The sequence below is a fragment of the Magnolia sinica genome, chromosome 13 (genome assembly GCF_029962835.1).
Source record: "Magnolia sinica isolate HGM2019 chromosome 13, MsV1, whole genome shotgun sequence".
Taxonomy (NCBI): Eukaryota; Viridiplantae; Streptophyta; class Magnoliopsida; order Magnoliales; family Magnoliaceae; genus Magnolia; species Magnolia sinica.
This window is the reverse complement of record NC_080585.1, coordinates 8,430,782-8,444,743: the sequence shown is the minus strand read 5'-3', so window position 1 is coordinate 8,444,743 and position 13,962 is coordinate 8,430,782. Positions and strand designations below refer to the sequence as shown.

At 39.3% G+C, this 13,962-nt stretch overlaps 1 pseudogene; it reads right to left on the bottom strand.

The window, feature by feature from the left end:
• Positions 1-1,660: 1,660 nt before the first annotated feature.
• On the bottom strand, positions 1,661-7,863 carry LOC131222680 (transcription factor BHLH089-like; annotated as a pseudogene).
• Positions 7,864-13,962: the final 6,099 nt, after the last annotated feature.

Below are 13,962 nucleotides of genomic sequence, written 5' to 3'. Positions count from 1 at the left end.
ATAGGACCAGATCAAGTGGGCCCGAAATTTTCAGGCTACTGAGGTGCACGGATCAAGCGGCCTGCATTTTGTTCCAATCAGGCTAATTATTAAATTATTTAATTAACTAGGGTCAGATATCCGTTTACCCGTGTTAATTGAGTGTCCAACATATCCAACCTGAGAAAATCAGATTCAGATATGAGACTTTTACCATTTTTCTGACTTCTAAACAGGTTCAGTACAGATAGTACAGCCGGAGTATCGAGGGCATTTTCATAATTTACCTAACTAATGATATTTTTAATTGAAATATTAAATGATAGTAGTAATAGATCCAATGAATACAATCAGCTAACCTGGAATGTGTTTGGCCCATTCTACATCGACAGTGACACTAATCATATCAACAGTTCAGATCACCAAACCATGGGTCTTCGAATCCCGGATTCTACTTGTATAAAATGAATGCATTAGGATGCAGTGCATCTAATAACGCCGGCACGGATATCTGTTTACCTGATTACCAACATATCCGACATAAGAAAATCGGATTCGGATATGGGATTTTCCTGATTAAAAAACTCTACCTAATTACCTGACTTCTAAGCAAGTTGGATAAGAGGTCGCCGTATCTGACCCATTTACACCCCTACAATTAACCCTAATTGATGTAACACACCATTTAATTAAATTTATAGTATTGTATTATACGTTATAATAAATATTTAAGTTTTTTGAAAATATTTTTTTTATTATATCTCTCAATATCTCAGTCGGAAATGCCCAATATATATTTAAAATAATAAAATGACCGTTATAGCCATGATGGCCAATATAACAGCTAGTAATGGTTTCCACCCCTGGCTGTCATAACCATCATATATGGAAACATATCATGTACCATCCCCAACAAACAATGAAAGACCTATGTATGATATAATACAACTCGTCTATGGTTATAGTACTACTCTTGTAATCTAGGATTACTGTTATAGAATACAAGTTTAAGCAGTCTATTGTTTGAAAGCTTTCATCTATGTTGTCTGTATATATCCTTACCTGTAAATTTTAATTTTCTATTATATAGTAAATATATAGGATAAGCAGTCTGCTGTTCAAGAAATTTCTTCTGAACTTCTGATGGATTTCTTCATATTTCATGCCATATCGGCATCCATTTTTTTACCGCCTTATTTGGGTAGAAAACAAGGACTGAAAACAGTGCAGATGTACAGTATCAATCACCATAGAAACCTGAGTCATATCCATGGGTGTAAGACTCAGATGAGTCCAATACAGCTTGTCTGAGTCGACTCGGATTCAGTACCATCTGACCAAGTTCTATACCACTAGTCATCCCCGAGTCACTGCCAACTCTGGCAAGTTAGGCCAATACACCCCCTGATTCAGACAAGTCGTGACTCGACACGAGACTGAATGAGTTGATCCGAATTGCCGAGTCTAAAAACCATGGCTGTGACCCCAGAACCGGGCCGTTTTGGGCTGATACATCCATCTCAGGCAATAAATACAGGCTTCAGATGATACTTTAACCCTTGGTCAAAAATCCAACACAGAGGCATTACTCCATTGAAAAAAGAAAAGAAACAAAAAAACCGACAAGATGATAGCACCACTTAAGAAAGAAAAGAAGAGAAGAGAAAAAAGCATTCCTTAATTAAGGAGTAGAAGACAGTATATGAAGAATATTATTAGTGAAATGTCTCGTTTAGATTTACTGTTACAGATAAGAGAAGGATACACTATTAGACAACATGCGGTTACTAAAAGAATGCATTCTCTAACACCAAAGGAAATGGAGACCGTTCGATCACATTAGTGGAAACAGCAGTCCACAGTGCATATAGAGAGAACATACTAGGAAAACACCTTTGAACTGAGAAGATGGAATTTTTTTCTGCAGTGGTTGACTTAAGGTGCATTTTGGTTTAAGCCCTTATTGCCAGCATGGATTTTTTTTTTTAATATATATATATATATAGAATTACATTGCACTTTCAAAGCCACTACCGACCTGCATATGCAGCCATTCTGGTGCTGCTCCCTGGACATACTCCCTTGTTGATTGTGAGGTGAGTGCCATGCCAGCAGTATCAAACGTCTGCATCCCAAACTGAAACATCGTATAAAAAAAACAATTACTCTTCAGGCAGCATACAAATAGACGGTTAGGAAGGTAAGTACAACAACAGTTCATATTCAACCAAAGAGGCCAAATATTCTATAGAAAATATGGGGGACTCTCGGTGCATGGGCCATCCACGGTGAGACCCATCATATAAATTGTTTGCATCACTTAACCTTGGCCCTCACCTTTACAAACTAAGAACCCAGAAGTGTAGTACAAACTCTCTTCTTCTCTCTTCCTCCTTTCCTCCTTTTTCTTTTATTTTTTAAAGTGTCTAGTACAAATTCTCTGCCCGAGCATTGTATAATTCCTCATATTTGTATGTATGGAAAAATGGCATCTTGTTTCAGACCAAGGAATTATATGATTCTCATATGCATAATATCCTTGGGTCCACACTTTGTTTAATGGGGCAAATGATTCTCATCCAAAATGTTGATCCAAAGCCCCAAAAATCTCCATGCATTCAACTGAAAAAAGGCCTAATATTCAATGAAGGATCTTTCAATTAAAGAGATTGTTGGGCATGGTCCTTTGCGACATTAGGATCACAGATCATTGATGGTGGGGGCACATCAAATCAATGGTCTGCTCTGGATGGGAGAACAATGGGCCACACTGTAAAAATAAAAATAAACCCAAGGATACTGGGGTCAAGGATCAAATAATTCCTTAAGTGTGTTCAATCATCCTCCTTATCACAAGGGTCTAGAGGTTCATCTTCGGACCCAACATTCTACCAAAACAGAATAGTTTTATTTTTATTATTTGAGACCCCCAATTTGCAAGATGTGGTAGGAATAGGTTTAGCTAAATATTCATTTGGGCGTCTCAACATTCTAGAACTTATTGATCAGCTGGGAATACTGAGCTTATTGGGGTTGTGGACGCTTGTAATAGGCTCTGGTCAATTTAGAAGTGGGGGCGGAGGTGAGTTGTGGGACACCATGGAGTCCTCAGTTGAAGGTGAGTTGTGGGAACTCTCTTGCAGACTCTTCTAATGCCGAGGTGAGCATGGCTTGCAATTAATGGTTAGAGAGTTAGCTGGTCAGAAGGTAACGGTGACATGGCCCCCTGCATGCAAAATGAATTTTCTGAGTTGGACCCACCTAAACCAACATTCCTAAGACCACATTTGGGCCAATTTCTAGTGTACCTCCTCCCATTGGCCAGGACCCGCATTCAATAAGAAAAACTCTTAAAGCATCCTTTTCAACTATGAATGACACTATATCCTGGAGTGCAGCACCAACAGCCTCTTCTCGCCCCTCTACCTTCAGAACAGGAAAGCAAAGTTTTGCAAATTCCCTCTTCCAGGCAAATGCAGACATCTGAAGCATTCTCGCTGTGTTTCCCTTAATTTGTAATGTCCTTGGTCAGATTTCATGGAGCTGAGCAGGACAAGACTGCGCATCAAGTCCAGAAGAAAAATAGAAAAACAAAACAAGCAAAGAAAAGACACTCAGGAAGTTCACATCCTTCATTCCTACTAGCCCACCAGCAGTCTTAACTATGTCATCAGGTAAGTTTTCTCCCTCCCTCACCTGTAGAGTTTACCAGAGGGTGGTCAAATGCACTCTGGTTCTTTGCCTATTTTGGAGGCTATGCACCCAATAGTGGTATGCTGGTTACTTCCTCTCCAACCATGACGAAAAAGACCATGTTTCAGGATAAAATCTGTGTCCCAAAAGAAATTATTTCCTTTCCTCATTTCAAAAGACTCATGGCATAAGCTACACAGAAAGTGGGGAGTTGGAAATCCTTGGGCCTTCATGGCACTTAAAGCCTCCCTCATGGATTTCATTTCATGACTTCAGCACTCGGTTGAATGAGCTTCTCCTATTAAATAGGCAGTTTTTGGCTTCTTCGGGATGTAAATGGATATCGTTTACCAAGAAGGTAGTGGAAGAGAAATAATGTAAAATGGAAATATAAACGAATTTAAAGGAACTTGACAACTTCCATTTCATCATCATCATAGCCTTGTCCTAGATATTTGAGGTCATCTACATGAATCCCATTGCGCCAATCATTCCCATCTTGGACCTTACCCCGGTATGTGAACACAACTTCCAATCCCTTCTTTCCAGCTCAATATAAATATTTTTAGGCCCCTCCCTTCATCCTCCCTCCAAGCCCTTCAACCTAATCAAAGTTCCCTCCTTATTGAGGCCAAAACCAGGCTTCATAGCACATAACTGAACCATCTCAATCTGCTCGTTATCATTTCATCCCGAGTCATTCTAAGGTGCCTCAGACCTTGCTCTTGACTCTTCATTCTTCCAGGCTCCCCACATGTCCATCTCAACATCCTCATCACTACAACATGCATTCTCTATTCATGTTGCTTCCTAGTTACCCAACACTCTACCCCACATAGCATAGCCAGTTGAATAGAAACATTATAAAACTTGCTTGCCTATGTTCTTTAATTACCTAGGAGGAACCAAGAAGATTTGTGAGGAACGTAATGATTTGGGATTTGTAATAATTTTTCCAATGGGTCAAAGACAGAGTGTGTAATGGAATTCAGGTTTCCCAATGGCTCAGATGGCATGTTTGCCGCATCTGGTAAGGATGGACTGTGTTACTTTGAGAAAAAAATAGAAAGCAATTCCTTGATCAATCCCTGTGAAATCTAGGGATAGAAACTGAAGCAATTTCTTTGCCTGTGGTTGTCTCTGCCAGCAAAGCTTGGATTACACTATAAAAGGTTTGGTACCATTCATCATGTCTTTAGAAAATCCATTTTCCTTGGATATCAATGGCAATGTGCTCTGTACAATAAAAACAGTTGAGAACTTCTCAAAGGAAATCTAGGATTTTCAAGTTACTTTAAGAGCACCCTTGCATATGATTTGTTTCCAAATGAGAATGTGTTGCTACTTCTATTACATCAAGTCTGAATCTTTTTGTTTTTATGTTTTTCTTTGCTTTGTCCAGTTAGAAACAAGAGTGAAAACATACATGGTCAAAATGTCTACAGTCTGAATCCTCCTATTATGTTTGGAGGATTACAGGATCCCCAAACCTGTGGCTTTACATAGTATATTACTATATTGGGTTTTCGGTTATGACAAGTAGACCTTTGGTTAAATGATCAATAACATTGATTGGATCCCCTTTGGTCTCTCTTCTGTTTTGATTAGAAACTGATCTTTCAATCAAAATAAAAAAGAAACATATAAACATAAACTTGCTTCAAAGTTTTTTAGGATGATGCTTCTTCTTTTTTGCAAAAATTAAACAAGGTAGCTTTGTTCACTTTAGAAACTTTCAACTCACATCTTTGGCTGGAAACCCTTCCGTGCTTGCGTTAATTCTTGAATTGACGGCTTCAAGTTTCATTGACAAAAACTACAAAATCCAATAATTTTATGCAACTCAAATTCAATTGTAGAGTGAAGAGAACCATAACATAGTCCAGCTACTCATAAAACGCAATTACTCTTACCTCAACCTGACGCTCTAGTGATTGAATGTAATTTATTATCTCATCAAGGACCAATGCTTTGCCAATCACCTGAACAAAGCAATGTTTTCATAAGAATACTCTTCAGCAAAACTTAAAGCAAGGCTGCTCAAATGGGCTGGTACTACTACCTACGTGACTACGTCGAATCAATCGGCGAAGAAAGCTATGGAAGAAAGAACTCTTCCCCAAGATTTATTCATATATATAAATAACCAAGCCATATTCATTACATGTCCAGTTAGAAACTCCAACATATGATACAACTGGAAAAAAATAAAAATAAAAAATCCACACCTTATTACATCCAGGAACCAGATCTTGGAGAATCTTCATACGCTCACTGATCTTTTCTCTCCTAGCCTGTTCAATAGACAGATTCAAATCAGGGAGATTTTTTCAATTGGTATGCATCTGATGAGGACCGGTATTTTTCCTCCCAAATGTTTTTTTTTTCCTCACACAATTTTACCATCTATGTCAAAATTCTTTAAAATGTCCACCATCAGAACTAGCACAGATGTTTTCAAAAACCATCAGTCATAGTCTCGAACATTTCAAAAACCATTGTTGGGTATTCTAGAAAAAGGCACAGAGCATAAAAAATGCCTACCCTCTCAGCCAGGCTGTGACTATCAGTAGCTTGACCCCTTCTCGCTCTCACATGGATGTAATCTTGCTTTGCTGCCTCTGAAGATTGAGCACGTTGTTCGACCAGCTTGTTACCATTGCCCGAACTTGCTTCCACCTCCGCTTTTGAGTCCTCGTTCTCTTCTTTGAGTCCTGCAACTTTGAGACGCTTGCCACTGGAGTCTGTCTGCTTAAAAACAGAACCAAAAATCACATTTCCAGCGATTTAACCACCAATCTCATATAACTCGTTTATCAAAAAAACTCCAGGTTCCAGACACCATGAACTAAATCATACCGAAATTACCCAAGTTTAGATAAATAGAAACCTCAAAACCATTTCAAAATAATGCAACCAATTCTTTCTACATCAGTTGAATCTAAGGGCACACAGAGACATGGAAATTTTACAGTACCATCTCTCTTCGTACTATAAACCACCAAAAACACTTCAAAAAATAAATAAATAAAAAGAAAGGAAGAAGGAAGGAAGAAAAGAAACCAAAACAAGAATATTGACATAAAACAGAAAACAAAATTCACATTCCTAAGACAACCCATAACAAATCCCACCAACCTCACGTACCCGATTTCTCTACAAATCCAGCTATTGGACATCATCAATACCAATAACATATGAAACAACGCGTCCTTGTACACATCAAGATCTTAAGAGCATTAAAAATACAAATCTTCATTCAAATCCGTTCTGCCAATCTAACAATCACATATAAAATTCACAATACAGCCAATCCACAAAACAAAAACAAATCTCCAAAAAATAACCAAAACAAAGAAACCAAATTATCGAAATAAAACAGAAACCCAAACCCACACATAGCGCCAATCTCACATATATCAATTACCAACAAACCCAACTTCAGGCATCCACGACAAGAATATCATAACAAACACAGAATTACAATATCATATATATATAAATCATCAACAACCAAGCTTTGGGCAGCGGCAAGAACAATATGATATGAAACAGAGAAAATTACAATAGTGCCACTCTTCTCAGTGCTAAACACTACTAAAACCGAGCTGTCGAAAAGAACAGTAATTGAAATTGATAAAAGGAAAAGGGCAAACCATGTCATTGCCACCACTCGTCGATGCAAGCTTCGACGACTCGTCTTCCGACGCTGCTGGGTCCCGCCTCTCCTCTTCCGCCCTCCGCCACGGCTCACGCTCTGCTCCGTGACCGTCGATTCCTCGACCGGCAAATCCCGGCTGCTTGTCTCCAGGAACCTCAAATTCTGCCCGAAATGCCCCCTCCTCGGATCGCCAGCCCCGTCAGGGAATGACCATATCTCCGCTACATTATACGGCGCGATTGGTGGAGGGAATGGGCCACCTTGCATCGGAGAGTGGGGATCCATCTCCAAATCTCGAATAGTCTAAAACCCAAGGAATCAACTCAATCTCTCATCCACTCTCCTCACATTTGGAGTTTTTTCCTTCTTGTTTGAGAGAGAGGGAGAGAGAAGAAAGGAAGTTGGGAGGACCGTTGAAAAGGGAAGGGGTACAATGGGAATTAATGGGGGAAATACAGAGGCTGGTGTTAAGGAGCTAACCTTATTGCAGCCTGCGGAGGGGGTGCGCAGTGCGCACTCTGTGGTGGGGCAGCGGCCTGGGGAGTGGAAAACAGGAGTTGGTTTTCCCTCCGTCGCGACTTACTACGTGGAGTGTGTCGTGGTTTACTGGGGCCTACGTTACTGAGTGGTTCGATCATCGGAACCGTCGATTTGTGGAATGTATGTTATTATGACCAGTTCATTATCTGTAGATGAATTTAGAACAATGAAGAAAAATTTTAGTGGGTTTCATTCAAATCCGTACATCAAAGGTTAGGATCATTTCTGAAGTGTGATTATGTGATAATAGTTTAGCTAGAGTGGTAATGAGAATACGTGCGGTTCAAGTCATTGGACCACTTAGCATGTGGGCCACAGTGGGCAGCGATAAACGATCGAATCCGAGTCGCGACAGAGGCAAAAGGAACTCAGATAAGAGTGGAGGACGGTCTATGAGGAAGGGATGGTCCAGCCCAGTTGAAGGGACTGAAATCCTCTGCAACGTAGAGCGTGCAACGCCCGAGCTCTTTGGGCCCACCATGATATATGTTTGAGTTACATCCAATCCGTTAATCAGTTGAGGAATCCAATTTTAGGACCCCCAGCATAGAAATCAGAGTGATCCAAATTCATATGGGCCACACAATAGGGTACAGTCTCGATGGGAACCTCACGCCATAGAAACCTTCCTACGGACAACGTGATTTTATATGCCATCCAATCTGTTCATCAGGTGAGCCCCTAAAACATAAAGATACATGTTAAAAATCATTCTGATGCAAATCTCATGTGGGCCACACTGAGTGAATTTATAGGTTTTAGTTGGGACTTCAAATTATTCCAAGCTGTGGCCGGATCGACGTGATCTTTTCATCACACTACTTTTTTGATCTGCGGTCAAACTGATGTGTCTCAGCTGATGGAAGGAGTAGATATCCTGCGCACATTTCAGTGGGCCCCAGAGAGCTCGAGTGGTGCACCCGCTGCTTACAACAGGTGTTGTAGAGGATTCAGGTCCGGGTTCAAGTGACTGAGTCATTCGTGACTCGAGGGCGAGTGTCCGTACTTTTGACCTCAGACCCGCCTCCTTTTTTTGGAAAACGAATTTTTGGTCAAGGGGATTGATTTAATACTCTGACAGAGTATGTTCGTTGATACACAGGCGTTCAGAAATTATACACGTAGCATACATAACTCAAATTCAACCTCTTAAATTGTGGAAGCCAATGTAACTGAATCACAATCTCAAAATCAGATTGGCAAAATAATCCTAACCTCTGATTACGGGCGCTTGTGTGCTGAAACGGCCCTGTCAGATATTTTTCATTTCAACCGTCCAATAAATGTCAACCAACCCCTAGCTTATATATAAGTTATATATAAGTTAGATATATAATTTTTTTATTTAAAAAAAAGGATTATCTTTTGTTCACGACGTATCTAACCTCGGACCTATAAGTTAGCCAGTTAAATTTTTATTACTTGTATGCTATTTTTACAATTTCTCAGTTCTGCATATCATCCGCCAGACCCCGCCAGAGCATCAAAATTTTCCGCTTTAGTCAACAGCCACCGCTATTAGCGGTCATCCACATCATGGGATTGGGATGATTTGGACCATTCATCCAGTGGGGCCCACCATGATAGGGACATAACCATCATATTGGTAGTGTAATATGGTTGCATCTATTGGATTCGGTAGTGAACCCTCCAGCACTGAGGTGTGCTGGTGGGTACTTTGGGCTCCACCATGATTTATTTATTCCATGGACTTTGTTCGTAGATTTTGCTAGCGTATTTCACGGCATGAGCCTAAAATTGAGATAAATCCAAATTTTAAATGGACCACATCAGGAAACATCAGTGATTAAACGCCAACCAATAAAAACTCTCTGAAGCCTAGTGTAACGCTTATTTGCCATCCAACCTTATGATAAGGTCACATGGATGAAGGGGAAAACACAAGTATAAGCTTGATCCAAAACTCTCTGGCCATATTGTGGCATGGTCCAAATGAAATTCAAATCCACCTCATTTTTGGACTTATACTCGAATGATGAGCTGGCAAAATGGTCGGACGGCACAGATAAAACACATACACCATGGTAGGGCCCACGGAACACTGACTAGTACCTACTTGGGTGCTAGAGGGGTCGCCACCAAATTTGAGGCTGAGATTGATCTAGGTCCACCATTAATGTTAGCAGTGCAAGTGGGGCAAGTTAGGTCAGGCTGAGTGTCAATCCAAACCCCAAACCATTTCAAGCTAGCCAATCTAAGTTATTGGATACTTGACCTTATTCAAAATCTGGTTGGGTCAGTTTGGATTGAGTTGACCCTTAAAACATCTAATTATCAAATACTAAAAAAACACATGTAACAACTGAAATAATACTAGTAACATAAGTTTGTAATCATATATACTCATAAATAAATAAAATTCAAGAAATAGACAAAGCAAATGTCACATAAGCAACATAGCAAGCCATATGACACTAGGATTTTTTGGAGACAGCATAAAACATGTTATGTATGATTCCAGTTTGTAATAGAGTCATAACTTGTGAGTAGCGATTCAAGAATATTCATTAAAGAGCTCTTAATGTGATGAAGCGGATCCCAATAGATGGCAACGTCACATGTCGAAGATCTTTGTCATTTGTTAAGTAGTGATCAACGTAAACATGTTTTAACAAAAATAATAATAAGAGCATTAATCGTGCAATTTAAGTTTGCATGAATTTTATTTTTTCTTTTTGCTGTGATTTTATATTTATATTATAATAGTCATGATTTTTGTTAGGGGACTATGGAATCACACATAGATAAATCAAGTAATCCAATCATAACAAGCAAGCACAATGCAAACACTCTAAATTTAACGTGGAAAAAATCATAACACAAAGTGACGGATAATCACTAAGAAAGCAGAAAATTACAAGAGAATAGAGATTACTCGATCCGAATAACCTGGAATTAATCTTAAGCTACACCCTTGAAATCGTAAAACAAATTAAAAAGCCTTAGATACCTCTCAATCCTGATTACACCCAAATATATAACCTTTGAAAGAATCACAATCGAAATTGGAAACAAATCTAGCAAATTTACAAATTTGCACATACATTCGATGGCATCTTCGATGAGTCTTCAATGACATTGAACTTAACATTCGATGTCATCAAAATAACACCAAAATTATTTAGAGACAAAACATGGAAAATCACATTTTCTTGATTACATAGAATCATCTTTGATGACATCGAACTTAGTATTCGATGTCATCGAAATAACACTTAATATGTTCATCAACCAACTGGAGAAAATCCTAAAATTCTCGATGGAATCGAGTAGCTATTCAATGGTATTGAACAATACCTGATGACATCGAATGGTCTGTCAATGCTATCGATAGACCATGTTTCTAAATAGATTTAAGACATCAAAACACAATAATTTTACATTTATATCATATATGTTAGTTATAGACAATATATGTTTTTATAGAACTGATCCAAGCCTATATGGTGATTAAATGTCTATCGTTAAAAACTTCTTGAGAGGCACAAAAGTTATGGATGAAGTTGATATTTGTGTTTTCCACTGATCCAAGCCTACGAGACCTAATTAATAGATTGGATGGCAAATAAACATTAAAGTCAGCGTTATGAAGATTTTAGTGATGAATTTTTGGAACCCCTTGGATTCGGAACCCCGGGCTTAGAAACCCCCTGGATTTGCAATCCTCCACGTGTGTTTGGCACCGTGGAGTGTGAATCAACTTTAATCCAAAAGTACATATCCATAGTATATTTACAGGGGTTTGAATTTAATTACTAAATCAACTTTAATATCTCTAATTAGTGAGATATGTAATTTTTAAAACAATGGTTGTGATAAACCCGCTAAAATATGCTTTGCCCAAAAATGATGCAACTCCAAATCTCAGATGGGCCACAAGCACAAGATCATGTCTGAGTGACTAACCAACGATTTTTAATCGTTGATTTACATAGACAATGTATGGACGGTGTTGAACAATGTTTCGATGATGCTGATTTACATGAACAATATTTGGATGATGCTAATTTACATGGACAATGTTTGGACGGTGTTAATCATCATTAGTGGGTCATGTGCCCAATAGAATGATAGTGTACAGTGACACACATGTTATACTTGCAACTATTGAAATGATTTTAGTTGTAATCCAAGCTCTCACCGTGGATTACAAATCCCCTCAAAGAGGGAATTGGAAACCCCCTGGATTTAAAACCCCTAGTTACTCTATGCTGCCAAACAATAGGGGGATTTGAAATTCCCTCAAATCTCCTCTAATCCCCTCCAGTCCACGGTGCCAAACAACCTCTTATTGTTTTCTTACTGTGGGATCCAAGAGATTTGCATCTCTAATTTTCAAGTTCATGCTTTAAAAATATTGGAAAAACTAAGTGGACAACTTGGATAAAACACCTGGGGCCTGTTTGGACAATGGTATTAAATGGAATTGCATTACTAATACCACTTTGAAATTGAGAATGACATGTTTGGAAGGTGCATAAGATGGAATTAAAATTAACTTTGTAAGCTTTGAAAAATAAATCTTATGTTGGAAAGTGTGAGATGGGATTACTAATCCCATGTAAGATGAATTTTTTGTTTCATCCAAGTACAATTTAAAAGTAAATCCTGTAATTTATTTTTTAATGCATATATTGCCAACATGGTATTTAAAAACATGAGATACACCGGATCCATTATCAACATGGTATGTGAAAACATAACACACCGGATCCTGGACAATACCTTATAAAGTGCATTTATTGTAATTTTTACTATTCCATCCACTTTCATCGTACCTAATGCCGCTGGCCAAACAAGCCCTAGGACGAAGGGGCACTGACAACTGTCCAATAGCCACCTCGGTGCTTAAAGTGTCAGTAAGCAGTCCGGTCAGGGCACCAATGTATCGCCTGTCCTTTCATCAAGCCGGTCGCACATGTACCTTAGAGATGACAGGTCGTCTTTTTCCTAACCGTCTGTATCCCCGTACACGTACCGCTAATCTGATTAGTGCACTAGCCAGCCACGTTGCACTGAAAGAGCTCCCAGTAGAGCCACCTAAATGGCACGAGACCTTCAGCAACCATACCATGTCAAAGTACTATTTTATCTAAAAGCTCGAGTCATTAGAAATGACGTATCAGTCAAAGGTTAACATGTTTCACGTCGTACCAGTAAGGAAGGTCTCGAGTTCAGTATAGACTTTTAGGGCCTGTTTGGCCGGTCGGATTGGGAAAGATTGGATGGTATTGGAAGGGATGGGAAGTTAAATCCCGGGATTGGTCAAGTGTGCCAAACAGGGTCGGTGATCTGATCCCAATCCCATGGATCTTTAGACAATCTACTGACAACACCATCATTACCTTTAAATCTCATCCAATCCACCCTAATCCGTTCAAATTTACCTAGGACATGTTTGATCAAAGGGATTGGATGGGATGGCAAGGTTTAATCCCGAGATTGGCGGGGCGTGCCAAACAGACTGGATATAGCATTCCAAGGATAGAGCAATCCCTCGAGACAATCCACTGACAACACCATCATTACCTAGAAATCCATGCCATCTACCCCAGTACCATTCAATCCCTTCCAATCCACCTGGCCAAACGGGCCCTTACGGCCTGTTTACCCAGCGAATCCCATGAGATTAAGAGGGAAGGTGGTGTTAGTGGATTGGTTTAAGATCCATGGGATTGCTATATCCCGGGACAAGTTCACTGGATCTGTTTGGCACACCCAGCATATCTTGGAATTTTACCTTCCAATCCGTCCAACCAAGGAATGGGATCAATTTTAAGGTAATAATGGTGATGCCAGTGGATTGTTTTAAGATCCATGGAATTGCTTGTATCCCGGGACAAGTTCACCAGGTCTGTTTGGCTCGTCATGCATATCTCGAGATATCATGATCCCATTCCTCCTGATACCGAAAGGATTATGTGGTGGGATGGGATTCAAAAAAACATAATTATTACATGTGGCAGGGATTGTCCCCAGTTAGCAAGGGATAAGCTTAATTCCATGTTATGTTTGTAATATGATGGTACATTGAATGGATATACTCATCATCATTTGAAACTATTGAG